Genomic DNA, 16043 nt, shown 5'->3' with positions numbered 1-16043 from the left:
ATTCTGAAATTTTATTGTTAATCTTCTGGATTTCTGATTGCTGTCTCTGTATGGATTCTTGCAGCCTGTTAAATTTGTCATTATGCTCTTCTCTAATCTTTTTAATTTCCCTTATTGCTTGTTCTGTGTTTTGCTTAATTTCGTTCCTAATTTCTTGAAGAGTTCTGTATATTAATCTTTTGTATTCTGCCTCCGATAATTCCAAATCTTCCTCCTCTGGAAAATTTCTAGATTCTTTATTTTGGGAGCTTGCTAAAGCCATCATGGATTGCCTCTTTATATGATTTGATATTGACTGTTGTCTCCAAGCCATAATAAGTTATTATATTTATTTATGTTTGCTTACTGTGTTCTAGCTTTTTGTTTTGTTTTGATATACCCGAATAGGCTGCTTGTATGAGCTAGTTTGATTACTGGTAACTCTGAAGCTCTAATGTCCTGTCACCAGGTGGTTAGATCTGTTACTAGGTATGTGAGCTCAGGAGTCCGCCCACTCCTCCTGTATGGATTCAGCTCAGGTGCCCAGGTAGATAGTCACCAAGTGTGTGGTGTAGGCTCTCACTTACAGTCCTAGATAGGCATAGGTGATTGGTGTAGGCACAAGCATCTGGCTGCAGCAGGGGAACACACTCTTAACAAGGCATGGGGCTGACGGCCGCCCCCGTGTGTCCAGGAGGAAGGCATGTCCCTGTTCTCTAAAGAGTGTAGATGGGTGGGTTTTACAGCCAAACTATCAGCGCCTAATGCTGTTGGCTGTAAGGACTAGGGAGCACCTCTTATTCATGGGCACCTATCACAGGTGGCTAGGTGGCGTGTGTGGCACCACCAGTCCTCAGGCCCCTGAGGTAGGTAGGTGAAGACCCTGCTTAATGGGCAGAGCAGTGAAACAGCTGAAGTTAGACTTCACACCTGAAACAGTTGAAGTTAGACTTCCGGTATATACCCTGTTGTACTGCAGTAATGAGGGCCTATGCTGTTGAGATGGGCCCACACAAGACTATGCAGGGGGAAAGGCACTCAAAGTTCATGGAGCCCTTATGCCTGTGCCTAGGCAAAGGAGTTGTGCCTATCCTGGTTTCCTGGCTTTGGGGAGCTGGCAGTTTATTTTTTCCTGTTTATTAATTTGTTCACTCTCCAAGGCAGGGAAAATGGCTCCGGGCATGTGACGGATCCTACTTCCGGCCCAGGGGATTCGGCAATTGCTGAAGCTGGTCTGGGACCCAGTGCAGAGCAGGGAGCAGGGAGGTAAATGGGAGAGAGGTTTTTCCCTACGGGGGGTGTTTTTGATCCACGCGGTAGGCCTTACGCAAGTACTTATCTTTGGCCAATCCAGGGCTGCTTCTCACTGGTTCTGGGTGGCCGTGTAGGCTCTCTGGCACTGGGTCTCTCCCAGAGTGGAAAATGCGCCTCCTGAGCACAGCTGCTTGCCTGCCTCACTGCTCACCCCCGAGCTGATCAGGCCTGAAAGGCTCAGGCTCTTGCTGGGTCAGGTCTGGCAACTCCTCACTGCTTCCAAACCATCTCTCCCTCCACCTGACACTCAGTCCGGTTCCTCAACTCTGCCTTTGATGTTCAGGGCTCCCAGATTGCCATATATAATCAATTCACTTGTTTTTTGGGGTCTTTGCTGTAAGAAGGTCTACCGGAAGCATCTGACGACTCCGCCATCTTGGCCCTGCCTCCCCTTTCGGACTTTTAAAATGCATCAAAAATAATTTCAAATAAGTGGAATTATAGTATAATTACTGTCCTTTGATCTGTTTTGGAAGGAATCCTGGTGGCACAGTAGTTAAGCGCTCGGCTGCTAACTTGAATGTCAGCAGTTAAAACCCACTAGCCACTCTGTAGGAGAAAGATGTGGCAGTCTGCTTCTGCAAAGATTACAGACTAGGAAACCTTATCGGGCAGTTCTACTCTGTCCTATAGAGTCGCTGTGAGTGGGAATCAACTTGATGTCACACAAAAACCTGTTGGTTCTTAACTTGAAAATAATCATGGACTTCTTTCAATAACAATGCCTGTATATATCTCTGACCATTTTTAATACCTGTAGAAGCATTCCTTTGCATAGGGTATCATTTTTTATTTAACCAAATTCCTATTGATTAACATTTAGATCATTTTCCATTTTTATTAATATAAACAATACTGCACTTAACATCCTTGTACATAGATTATTGCATACTTGTGCAATTAATTATTTACAATAAATTTCTAGATGTAAGTTGTTGGATCAGAGGATATGTGCATTTAAAATGTTGACAGTTATTATAAAATTTCCCTTTACAAAAGTTGTAAACATTTATACTTCTAGCAACTGTGCAGGAAAGGTCTGTCACTTTACATTCTCACCAACACTGAGCATTATTACAGTTTAATCTTTGTCAATATAGTAGTAAAATGTGCTGTCTCATTGCTGTTTTTAGTCTCACTTATTTAACTGTTAAAAGACTGAGCATCTTTTCATTTTGACTGGCCATTTATATATCTGTCTCTTCTTCATCTCCTTCTCCTACTCCTCATTTTCCTTCTCCTTGTCCTCTTCCTTCTTCTTTGTGAATAGCATCCTGTAACAAACATAATACTCCAGGACTGATATATCAGGCCCAATCACCTCATTTATTCTAAACATTTCTAGTAATCCTGCCAAATATTATGTAAATTTTTTGAATGGTATTTCAGGTAAGACTTTTTTAATTGCCATGACAAAACCCAACCCAAACTGGTTTAAACATAAAAGGAACAATTAGCTCACATAACTAAAAAGCCAAGGGCTATTACTGGGTTCAGATGCAGCTTGATCCAGGACTTGGCTTTGTACTCTACGTATCTTGGCCCTGCTTGTTCTGTGTTAATCCTTTTCTCAGGCAAACTTGTCACACATGGTATAAAAATGGCCACAGAAATTCTTACATCCTGTCCAGTTCAAGTCTGTAAATTCCATGGGAAAAAATTCTACAAACACTAGACAGAAAAAAATTAGATACCTATAATTATTTGGGAAACCCTGGTGGCGTAGTGGTTAAGTTACAGCTGCTAACCAAGAGGTCGGCAGTTCGAATCCACCAGCCACTCCTTGGAAACTCTATGGGGCAGTTCTACTCTGTCCTATAGGTTCACTATTAGTCGGAATTAACTCAACAGCAATGGGTTTTTTATAATTATTTGAAAACCATCCTTTACAGTCAGATAACTCATGATGATATTGAATGACTAGAATTCATCAGGTAAATTCTCCTGTCCATGACCTCTTTACCCAGTATAAGACAGGCTGATCTAGGATCCAGTTCAGTTCATTACGTGGTTAGAGTAGACCAAGGTGGTGGCCCAGATGAATTATCCAACATGAACTTTTAGAGTTAAGGTGGCCCAATATAATGTGAAATTTGCAGAGTAATACAGAGTAATGATTTGCATTAGTTACCATTCTTCTAGATTTATAGACAAATGTGTGCCTTCACTGTCAAATCCTGTAGCAGAATGGGATGTAAGGGGCTGAAGACCAGGGCAAGACTGGCTGAGACTAACAAGTGGCAGAAAACTCAGGGCTGGATGAAATTCAATGCAGCAACTGTTATAACCACAGAGAAACAGCTGAGGACTATTCGTATGTGTTGCCTAGTCACAGGCTTGTAGCTGAGCTGAGCTTCATTGGATCAGCCAGAATTTATTGTAAGGACTTTTCCTTGTTGCCCTCTCAAATGATCTCACCAGCCAGACTGTAACGGCTGAGATTTATAGTACTGGGACAAGAATAGAAAAGGCAGCTTTTGCATAACTAGTAGCCAAATACACCAAATCAAGGAGTCAGCCAGAAGGAATACTGGTGAAAGACAGACTATAATAAATGTAATACATTCTAGACACTACTTCATAAGCAAGGTTCATCCTTTAAGGTCCATTAGAAGATTTCAAGAAGCCATAAGTCTCCCCAAAATTATATATAAAAATTTGCTTGAATCTCTACATACATTTTTTCAGGACAGAAGATTCCTTTTATTAGATTAGCCAAGAGTCATCACATGGAAAAAAGTTAAGATCCACTGGACCAGAAGCTCCCAGTTAATACAAGGTGGACAGAACATTCGCATTAACCCTCCCTCCCTTCCTTCTTACTGTCATTAACATGACAGTCAAAAGAAGGCATTTAGTCCACAAAGACAAAAAGAACAGGAAAGGATAGCTGATTAGATGTGTCAACAGAATTCTGGAAGTCAAAAAACACATGAATGACTGAAAACCAAACTAGTAGATAAGAGATATCAGAGGCCTAAGCCTGCAGGGGCAAGGAAGCCAAGGAGAAATAAGCTGACTGGCATTGCAAATCCCAGGAAGTTTCAGGAATTAATGGTTCTGAGCATATCTGAAGGCAAAAGTGCAGAGTTGGGCTTGATACAGGGGAAAGGCTCGAAAGCCTGTATTTAAAAAATAAAATAGTTTCCCAGACTTCTCCCAGCCCAAGACTTGGAGGCACTTGTTACAGCTGAAGGATGAGGTGCCATCTGATAATACACAATTAATCAAAAGTCTTCATACTGAAGAAGCCCTGGTGGCACAGTGGCTACGAGCTCGGCTGCTAACCAAAAGGTCGGCAGTTCGAATCTACCAGCCACTCCTTGGAAACCCTATGGGGCAGTTCTACTCTGTCCTATAGGGTTGCTAAGAGTCAGAATCGACTCGATAGCAATGGGTCATACTGAAAGATGGCACCCTTATCCCTCTTGCCCTGCTTAGCTAACAGAACTCTAGAAGATAAGTTTATACCCTGTGCTGATTGTTCTCTGTTTACCTTTCCAGATTTGTTCCCAATTCTCTCCCCTGCCCGGGGAGGATGACCTCTGTGGACTGTAATCACTCAAGGCTATCTTAGCCTTTGCCAATGAGAGGCACTAGCAGAAGATCAGTTCCTTTCCCTTGCCACGTTAGGCCTAGAGGAGCTAAGGACTTCCAGCTGTTTTTAGTCCTTGGTTATTTCACCATTCCTGTTTGGTAAAGAGTCCCTTCATTAAACTCTCTTCAAGGAACCGTTCTGTTACTCTCTTTAATTACCCCATGAGTGATCCATCTGTTTTTTACAGACTCAGACAGATATACACCCCCTGGAACTTTTACAGCATGCCTCTATAGGACCTGAGCAAGCCCGAGAAAAAGACCTACAGACGTTTGTTTCTAAACAAAAGGCAACAGCATGAACAAATGCCCAGAGGCATGAAACAGTTAATTGTGTTCCAGTAACCACCAGTGTTACTAGGTGTTATGTGTGAGATGAGGAGTGATTGAAGATGACCCCAGAAGCAGACAAATTTAATTCACAGGATATCTTGTAAGCTAAATCAAGGAGCTTGGACTGTACCTGGTATGCTCTACAGAGTCACTGAAGGATTTGAAGTTTCAGATAAATCATGCTGGAGGCAATATGAAGGAAAATTCTGAGATGGGGTAGGGTTGGAAGATGGAAGACATGAGAGAGACAACTGCAATAGTTCCAGTGAGAGAAACTGAAGGTCATAATTCAAACAGTGGCAGAACAATGGAGGGAATAGACAGGAAATTAGAGGCTATTTGGACATGGGAGGCAGAGTAGGGGAATAAAGGGGAGAGGATGGACCCTCAGGCCTCTGACTTAGCAGCTGGATGAACAGCGTTTCACTGAGGTAGAGTGTAGAGTGGGATCGAGTTTTGAGAGCAGGAATTCATTGGAGGAGGGATACAGAATGATGGAAAGTTGTATTCTGAACATGTTGAGTTTGAAGCATCTGTGGGATATTCAGATGAAATTGTCCCTAAGGCACAGGGAAAGAGTTTCCCTTCAACTCACTGAACTCGGTCAGTGTGGAGGACATTGAACTCTGAGTTTTCCTCTCTCTTTAATGAGAGGGGGAGTACGGGAGTGAGGGAGACCAGATCCAGATCCAGAGAAAAAAGGCAGAGCAAAACTGACTTTGACCTTAAGATGGCAGCAGGCAGCAGGTACACAAACCCAAACCAAACCCAACCCATTGCTATCAAGTTGATTCCCACTCATAGTAACCCTACAGGACAGAGTAGAACTGCCCCATAGGATTTCCAAGGTAGTGATCTTTATGGAGGCAGACTGCCACATATTTCTCCCACTGAGTAGCTGGTAGGTTTAAACTGCCAGCCTTCCAGTTAGCAGCCAGGTGCTTTGACCACTATACCACCAGGGCTCCTAGACAGCAGGTAAGACCAGAATAAAATGCTCCCAGTGCAGGCACCCATTTAACCACAAGATGTACTAGAGAGCTTAGCTTCAAGAAAGCAGAGCCCTAATCAGCACCTCCTTCAGCGCTGTAAAGCCACCACTTATGGTGTTGTGCATTTTGTTTGTTAATAAGGAAGGGCTTTTCACTGGTGAATAGGGCTGAAAATAGACATTTAGAACATTCTACAACAGAGTATCTAGGCTCCAGTATGCTCTAGAAGTGAGGAACATTGTGTGTGATGAGAGGGGACTCCAGGATCATGCAGGTATCTGTTTCAACTGGACATCAGGGGCTACGAGATGGCAGATGTGAGCGTTCAATATGAATGATAAGGTATGAAAGGTGATCCAGAAGTTAGGTGAATTGGCACAAAACAATGAGAAACAAGAACAAAGATACTAACAGATCTATGTATCACCAAGTAGGACTACAGGTTTCACACCAGTTGGTTCTTGAAGAGGTCCAGGTACTTCCAGGCCAAATACTAGATTACACGTGGGCATCTTGCCCTCTTGGCCCTTAATACCACTGTAAACACAGCAGTGTCACTCACTGTGGAACTAGATCAATTAACAAGAAAAAAACCAAATCAGTGTGATTGTGTGTTTGCATATTGTCTCCATCACAAAGCAAACTCCTAGGCAGTCTTTTTCTCTGAAGGGTCCTCCTCTCACAAAGCACAGATAACCTCCCTGTTGACTCCTTCCACGTCCCTCCTCTAGGCCTGGACAGGGCAGTAGTGGTTATGTAGTTATGCCTTACTTAACGGCACTCAGCTGCAGGAGTGAGAGGGGACTGAAATCATGCTACCCCTGCCAAGAGTAGGATTTCTCCACATTGACACTATTGATATTTTAGACTGGATAATTCTTTTCAGTGGAAGGGCTGTCTTGCGCATTGTGGGATGTTTAGTAGCATCCCTGGCCTCTATCCACTACGTGCCAGTAGCACCTCCCCAGTTGTGACAATCGTAAATGCCTCCAGATACTGCTAAACGTCCCCAAGGGAGCAAAATCTCCCCTGGCTGAGAATCTTTGGCCTTGAAGACCATCTTTTTCTAATTTACCAAAAACGTCACATGGGCAAGTAGTAGCCCTGACAGAACTCACCATAGTCCTGGGAATATTCCTCCAGACCAAGCAGTTCCAGATGCCTTGGCAGTTCTTACCAGGGTGAGACTTCCAGTCCCTTTCTCTGTCTGTCCTCTGGACCCTAGATGGGTCTGCATGTGTCCCCGTGAGTTACAGCCCTAGGACTGGGCAGAGTATTCCAGGTGGGTGCCTGTGGAATAGGAGCTCTCCCCTCCAGGCAGACAGAAACTTTCAAAAGTGCCCACCCAGGGCAGCACGTTGACCTTCTAATGGGCAGATGAACATTTTGCCTCTTGGCTTCTTTGCCTTCTCATCCTACTTTGTTATTTACCAACTGCTTCATTCAGTTTTGCTTGGAAATTCCTTATGTAAATCCCTGTGGCTGTTCACATGCTATATACTACCTTTTACTTGAGAAGTGGTTATTTTAAAAATATATATATTATATATACTATATATTTGTTAAAATATTATATATAATATATGTGTGTGTGTGTAATTCTGAGAGTCTGCCCTTAAGATTTCCGGCGTTCTTATTTTTTCAGAATGTGTAAGCCATGGTTACCTCCATCATCAGACATAGAAACCTCTCATAACTCCATTTCGTATTTCATAACATTCTGGAGGATGAATACATATCTCTTCAAAGTCCCTCTATTCCACAAAGTTTACTTCATACCTGCCATTTAACGTATATATATTTTTTAAGATTGATCTCTCCTATAAATTTGGTGCAAATCCCTGTCCAGTCAATTTCCTAATATGCTGTTGAGGCAGAAATTTCATTTTAACCATGTAGATTTGCTTCACTCCTCCAATCCCAACTAGTTTCTTTTCCTTACTTGCATTCATTTGCATGCTTTAAATTTGCATTTTGGTTCCTGAATATTCTGTTCATAAAATGTAGCGGATACAGGATTTAGAATTGCGAAACATCACTGTAAAAAATTAATCCATTACAACCTTTTCCGTCCAGTACGGTAACAGTCATAATGGGGAAATGCAATATATGATGACTCTAAAAAGTTGAGGAATTTTCTTTACGATAAAAAGGTTTTATGTCCCAAATGCTGATTTGAGAGGGGAGTTCGTGGAGAGAAGACGCAGGATCGGAGCTGGGTAGAGTTTAGGGCTGAAAATATTTGCTACTGCCCTGGCTCGCCCTTCTTCCCCCAAGACTCAAGCAAGGCGCCCCGCACAGCGCTTCCAGTCAGAGACTGCGTCTTGCCGGGCGCTTCCGCGACCGACACAGTGTCCTCCGTGGTGGTTAGAGCACAGCATCTCTGGGGGCGCCCTAAGGCGACGTTGAGTCTAAGGGCCATTGTCGCAAACTGCATCAGAACGTAGAGCTGTCGAGAGATTAACGTTTCTAGAATTCGAGATGATCAGCTTCAAAAAACCACCCTTTCTGCGGGAATAGCTCAAACTAAACATCCCGTGAGAATGGGGCTTTGCGTTCAGTTCATTATCCCTTCAAGAACAGAATGCTCTTTCTCGACCTCACATACTTCGTGGACTGACACAACAAACGTATCCTCAAATGTATCTAGCAAGATGTTTCCTCAAAAATGAAAGCAACCTATGCTAAACAGCACCAACAAGTACACGGAACTGGGGAGGCGGGGGACAAATTCCCCGGAAAATGCGTTCTCAGAGCCCTTTGAAAATGAGGAGGGTATCTGGGAAAGACCAAACCTAACGACTGCAGGAACACCGGAGCGTGCAGGCGACGTCAGACGACCGCCCTCCCGCCGCAGGGCACGACGGGAGGAGTGGCGGAACGCAGACAGGCTCGCGGCGCGGGCCCGGAGCCCTCCGGAAACCAAACGAACGCTGCGGATGACTAGACGGGCATGCCCCTGGCCCGCAGCAGCTTGGCGTCTCCCACTTTTTGTGGAAACACCATTACCCTCGCGCCGCCCGGATCCCCGTAGGTTTCTTGCGTCCCTGATAGACGCACGGTGACGCAGTTCCTGTGCGCACCAATCCCGGGCTGGCTGGAGGGCGGGCTCTTCGAATTTGAATTCCCAAAACTGTTGTGGATGTCAGGCACCCTAAAGGAGACGTGAACGTCGCCTGTGTCCGAGCTGCGGCACACCGAGGCCAGCGTGGGCCTGAGGCGCGTGTCCTTGGGCGCCTGGCCCCCTCCGCGCTGTGCCGAGCTCGCACTGCCACCGTCCTCTTTGCCAAGCCCTCCACCAAGGTACGGCCTCTCCTCTCCCCTAGCCTCCTGCTAGCGTTGCACGTCCCAGCCGCTAGACCCACGCGGGCTTTAGTAGATTCTGGCTTTGGCAGTGGTTTCACAAGTGCCTATTTTGTTCGGTGTTTATTTGTTGCGTGTCTACGCAGTTGTCAGAACGCTCTCGCTCAGATTCGTTTCCGCTCAGATTCATTTCCATGTTGAGCCCTCTAGGCCTTTGTTCTAAAATCACTTACAGAAAAGAAGAAAAAAGTTAGGTTAGAATGATTATTGTTGTTAAGTGCCTTCCAGTCAGCTTCTCATGGCGACCTCAGGTATAACAGAAAGAAACATTGCCTGGGCCTGCGCCATCCTCACAGTCGTTGCTATGTTTGAGCCTATTGCAGCCACAGTGTCAGTCCATCTCATTGAGGGTCTCCCTCTTTTTTGCCTACCTTCTACTTCACTAAGCATAATATCTTTCTCAGCTATTGGTCCCTCCTGATGACATGTCCAAAGTAAGCGAGACTACCTTCTAAGGAGCATTCTGGCTGTACTTCCTCCAAGATAGATTTATTTGTTGTGGCAGTCCGTGCTATATTCAATATTTTTCACCAACACAATAATTCAGATGCGTTAATTCTTCTTCATTCTTCCGTTTTTCTTTGTCCAGCCTTCGGGACACTGTTCTTTTCTCAGCTTGTGGGACACCAGTTATCTGTATACTGAATTTCCATTGTCTAACATCTGCCTTTTTCATCAGAGATTGAGCATTAATGATTTGGGCTTTTTTGTTGTTGTTCTGCTCTTCTGTTAACTAGGAAAGGAATAGGGCTTCAGATCTTTCTTGGGTGGCCTATACTTAATGGTTTATTTGTTTTTCTTTTATTATTCTGAAAAGTTTCTACGGTCAGAAAAAATCCTAGGCGATTATTTTTACACCTTCTGTCTACTACCAACCACACTGAAGCCACTGGCAGATATTGGCAGTTCTTTTGGTTTCTGTTAAGTGGCCATTTGTCACATAGTGGTAGAGAAGGGCTCCTAGAGAAACTTTCTGTGTCTTTTTGGAAAGGGGGGATGGAATCGGAGGATTTTTAAGAATCTTGACTATTCACCTTCTCCATCCTATTACTTGCTTGAATGGAGAGGTGGGGAGGGGCGAGGCAGGCTGAGGAACATGAAAGGGAAGAGCTGTGTCTTAGAGCCTTTCGTTGTGACCATAATTATCTGCCTTTAGATGAAAACAGTTCTGTATGTCTGGTACAGATTGGGCCTGTTTTCAATGCTGCTAGTATTTGCAGTTTTCACTTCTTTTTTTTTAGCATATCATTAGGTTCTAAGGAATTGTAATCGTGTAAATGTTTTAGTGGTAGAATTCTCGCCTTCCATGCAGGAGATCCAGTTTCAGTTCCCAGCCAGTGCTCCTCTATCAGTGGAAGCTTGCATGTTGTTACGATGCTGAAAAGGCTTCACAGCTTCCAGGTTAAGATAGACTAGGAAGAAAGGCCTGCATTCTACTTCCAAAAATAAGTCAGTGAAAACCTTATGGATTGAAACTATCCGAACTGCAGTCAATCACGGGAATGGTACAGAACTGGACAGCCTTTAATTCCATTATGCATGGGCTCTCCATGAGTCAGGGCTGACTCAAAACAGCAGCTAGCAACAGCAACAAACCTGTACACACTTTGCTGCGTTCCCCTATAATTTACCAAGTTATTAATTTTTTTTTTTTTTTTTGAGAGCTAGTATGGCTTTAGTGATATAGTTAAAACTAAACTGTTAGTATTATACCTCCCAGCACAGGACTCCTGGCACCTCGCACATTGTCTAACACATAAATATATGTGTTAATACATATTTACTGAATTAACATTCTGTGGAAGAATTACACTGGTTTTTGCGTTCAGGACAAGACTCCCAAGATAAACTTTGTCAGCTCATATTATTGAGAAATTTTTTTCCCTTTTTTCTTTTCTTTTCTTACTTAACCATTGCACCACCAGGGATCCTAGTATATTCTAAATTACTGGATAAAATATAAATTTGTATATGAATTTTTAACTCACATATATATATCTCACAGGAGTTATTGTAGATATAGACACTTGATGTCTTTTGGTCTGATTACATTAATATTATCTGTGATAGGCTTTTTATGTTTATATGATGTCCTAAACTGATTGGAATAATTATAAATTCAGCAATAAGAGATGCTATAAACCTACTAGTGCCTTAGTTATATAGTGCTGCTATAACAGAAATACCACAGGTGGGTGGCTTTAACAAATTTATTTTCTCACAGTTTAGGAGGCTAGAAGTCCAAATTCAGCATGCTGGCTCTAGGGGAAAGCTTTCTCTCTCTTTTGGCCATGGAGGGAGGTCCTTGTTTCTTTGAGCTTCTGTTCCTGGGTGATCTTCATGTGGTTGGCATGTGTCTTCCCCCATCTCTGCTTTTTCATCTTGCTTATTTCTTGTTGCTGTTGGTAGGTGCCATCGAGTGGGTTCTGACTCACAGCGACCCTGTATACAACAGAACAAAACACTGCCTAGTCCTGTGCCAACCACACAATCATTGCCATGTTTGAGCTCATTGTTGCATCCACTCTATCAATCCATCTTATGGACAGTCTTCACTTTTTCGGTGACCCTCTACCTTACCGAGTATGATGTCCTTCTCCAGGGACTGGTCCCTCCTGATAACGTGTCCAAAGTACTTAGTGTGAAGTCTCACTATCTTCCCTTCTAAGGAGCATTATGGCTTACTTCTTCCAAGACAGATTTGTTCGTTCTTCTGACAGTCGATGGTATATTCAATATGCTTCTCTAACACCATAATTCAAATACATCAATTCTGCTTTGGTCTTCCTCATTCATTGTCCAACTTTTGCATGCATATGAGGCAATTGAAAACACCATGGCTTGGGTCAGGTGTACCTTAATCCTCAAAGTGACATCTTTGCTTTTTAACACTGTAAAGAGGTCTTGCCCAGTACAGTACGTCCTTTGATTTCTTGACTCTTGCTTCCATGGGCGTTGATCGTGGATCCAAGTGAAATGAAGTCCTTGACAATTTACAATTTCAGTCTTTCCTCCGTTTTTCATGGTGTTGCTTATTGGTCCATTTGTGAAGATTTTTGTTTTCTTTATGTTGAAGTGTAATCCATACTGAAGGCTGTGGTCTTTGATCTTTATCAGTAAGTGCTTCAAGTCGTCTTTACTTTCAGCAAGCAAGGTTGTGTCATCTACGTATCACAGATTGTTAATGAGTCTTCCTCCAATACTGATGCCGCATTCTTCTTCATATACTCCAGCTTTTAGATTGTTTGCTCAACATACAGATTGAATAAGTGCAGTGAAAGATACAACCCTAACGCACACCTTTTCTGATTTTAAATCACGCGGTATCCCTTTGTTCTGTTTGAAAAACTGCCTCTTGGTCTATCTCCAGGTTCAACATGAGCACGATTAAGTGTTCTGAGTTCCCATTCTTTGAAATGTTATCCATTATATTTCTTATGATCCACACAGTCGAATACCTTTGCATAGTCAGTAAAACACAGGCAAACGTCTTTCTGGTATTCTCTGCTTTCAGCCAAGATCAATTTGACATCAGCAACGATATCCCTCATTCCACCTCCTCTTTCGAATTTGGCTTTAATTTCTGGCAGTTCCCTGTCGACGTACTGCTGCAACCATTTTTGAATTATCTTCAGCAAAATTTTACTTGCATGTGACATTAATGATATTGTTCGATAATTTCTCCATTCTGTTGGATCACCTTTCTTTACAATGGGCACAAATATGGATCTCTGCCTGTCAGTTGGCCAGGTAGCTGTCTTCCAAATTTCTTGACATAGAAGAGTGAGCACCTCCAGCACTGTATCTGTTTGTTGAAACATCTCAATTGGCATTCCATCAATTCCTGGAGCCTTTTTTTTCGCCAGTGCCTTCAGTGAAGCTTGGACTTCTTCCTTCAGTACTATCAGTTTTTGATCATATGCTACCTCCTAAAATGGTTGAACATTGACCAATTCTTTTTGCTACAGTGACTCTGTGTATTCCTTCCATCTTCTTTTGATGCGTTCTTCTTCATTCAATATAGAATCCTTCAATGTTTCAACTTAAGGCTTGAATTATTTCTTTAGTTCTTTCAGCTTGAGAAATGCCGAATGTGTTCTTCTCTTTTGGTTTTCTAACTCCAGGTCTGTGCACATTTCATGATAATACTATACTTTGTCTTCTCGAGCTGCCCTTTGAAATCTTCTGTTCAGCTCTTTTAGTTCATCACTTCTTCCATTCACTTTAGCAACTCTACATTCAAGAGCCAGTTTTAGAGTTTTTTCTGACATCCATTGTGGTCTTTTCTTACTTTCCTGTCTTTTTAATGACCTTTTGCCTTGTTCAAGTATGATGTCCTTGATGTCATTCCACAACTCACCTGGTCTTCAATTATTAGTGTTCAGTGCAACCAATCTATTCTTGAGATGTTCCCTAAATTCAGGTGGGATATACTCAAGGTCATACTTTGGCTCTCGTGGACTTGTTTTAATTTTCTTCAGCTTCATCTTGCATATGAGCAATTGATGGTCTGTTCCACAGTCGACTTCTGGCCTTGTTCTGAGTGATGATTATGAGCTTCATCATGTCTTTCCACAGAGGTAGTCGATTTCATTCCTGTGTATTCCATCTGGTGAGGTCCACGTATATAGTTGCCATTTATGTTGTTGATGAAAGGTATTTCCAATGAATAAGTTGTTGGCCTTACAAAATTCTGTCATGTGATCTCCAGCGTCATTTCTATCACTAAGGCCATATTTTCTAACTATCAATCCTTCTTCTTTCCAACTTTCACATTCTAATCACTAGTAATATCAATGCATCTTAATTACATGTTTGATCAATTTTAGACTACAGAAGTTGGTAAAAATCTTCACTTTCATCATCTTTCGCATTAGTGATTGATGTGTGAATTTGAATAATAGTCATATTAACTGATCTTCATGTAGGCTTATGGATATTATCCCATGACTGAAAGTGTTGTACTTCGGGATAGATCCTGAAATTTTTTATGACAGTGAGTGCGACACCATTTCTTTTTTAATTTGTCATTCCCGGCATAGTAGACCATATGATTGTCCCCGCCAAAGTGGCCAATAGCAGTCCATTTCAGCTCCCGAATATCTAAGATAGCAATCTTTATGTGTTCCCTTTCATTTTTGACTACTTCCAATTTTCCTAGATTCATACTTCGTACATTCCACATTTCAATTATTAATGGATGTTTGCAGCTGTTTCTTCTCATTTTGAGTCGTGCCATATCAGCAAATGAAGGTCCCGAAAGCTTTACTCCATCCACGCCATTAAGGTCTACTCTACTTTGATGAGGCAGCTCTTCCCCAGTCGTATTTTGAGTGCCTTCAAACCTAGGGGCTTATCTTCCAGCACTAAATCAGACAGTGTTCTGCTCTTATTTATAAGGTTTTCACTGGCCATTATTTTCAGATGTAGACCACCAGGTCCTTCTTTCTAGTCTGTCTTAGTCCGGAAGCTGCACTGAAACCTGTCTACCATGGATGACCCTGCTGGTATTTGAAATACTGGTGGCATAACTTCCAGCATCACAGCAATGTGCAAACCACCACAGTACCACTAACTGACAATCAAGTGGACTGTCAGGCATAGATGTTAGGATTTACAACACATACTTAGGCAGGAAGGGCACAATTCAATCCATAACAACTAGTAAGTTCCAAAGTTCTGTATTGAAATATTTTATTTATTTACCAAATATTACTGAGTGCTAACGTGGATTTTCTCCTAGAATGTTAATTTCTAGATGTGGGAATTAAAATGTATACATAAGAAACAATTAAATTGCTTCTTGGTGTGTTGGCTAAGATCAAGTGTAGAAACAAAACAAGTCTAAGACCACGTATGCTCAAGAACATAATTTCCTCTAAAAATTTCAAACAGTGTTACATTTTTTAAAATTAGAATGAATATAATTTACTTTTGACATGAGGGCTTTGCAACAAAACTTAATAATAATTAAAATATTCTAGGGTATCACAAAATCAGGATTAGGAATTACTTAACTGAATAATCAGGTGGATTTTTCAGTCTTCATTAGGATATATCATTGTAACTGCTGCCTTCAAATTTAAGTGCCATATCTGTGAAACTTTTAAAATCTAGTATAGGGCCATATGCAGATGTCATTTAATGCTTTTTGATGCAGATACTAGATCGGAACCTTCAGGATTTAAGATTTATGTACAGTTTCAAAAGAAGATATGTTCAAAATTTGATTCTTAGAGCTATTGAGTAGATAATTTGTTGAATACGCTTTTTTGTAGAGAAGCAAATTTAAAGACCAAACTGCTCATCTATTGAAAAACAGTAATAAAAATGTGACTTTAACAAAAAGTAACATCTTAGTCTGACTCGTGAGCTATGTTGTTGTTGTTAGGTGCCGTTGAGACAGTTCCGACACATAGCAACCCTGTGCACAACAGAACGAAACACCGCTGGGTCCTGCACCAT

At 42.0% G+C, this 16043-nt stretch overlaps 1 protein-coding gene across 1 annotated transcript in view; it reads left to right on the top strand.

The window, feature by feature from the left end:
• The first annotated feature begins 9393 nt into the window (after positions 1–9393).
• The window catches only part of MIS18BP1 (MIS18 binding protein 1), a 48168-nt gene continuing 41518 nt past the window's right edge, over positions 9394–16043 (top strand). Inside the window, exon 1 of the mRNA XM_023741997.1 lies at positions 9394–9518. The gene's annotated coding sequence lies outside the window, so the exon portion shown is untranslated. The remainder of the gene's footprint in view (positions 9519–16043) is intronic.

The sequence above is a fragment of the Trichechus manatus genome, unplaced genomic scaffold (genome assembly GCF_000243295.1).
Source record: "Trichechus manatus latirostris isolate Lorelei unplaced genomic scaffold, TriManLat1.0 scaffold00196, whole genome shotgun sequence".
NCBI classification, from domain to species: Eukaryota; Metazoa; Chordata; class Mammalia; order Sirenia; family Trichechidae; genus Trichechus; species Trichechus manatus.
The sequence above is the reverse complement of the archived record's forward strand: the minus strand, read 5'-3'. Positions and strand labels throughout refer to the sequence as shown.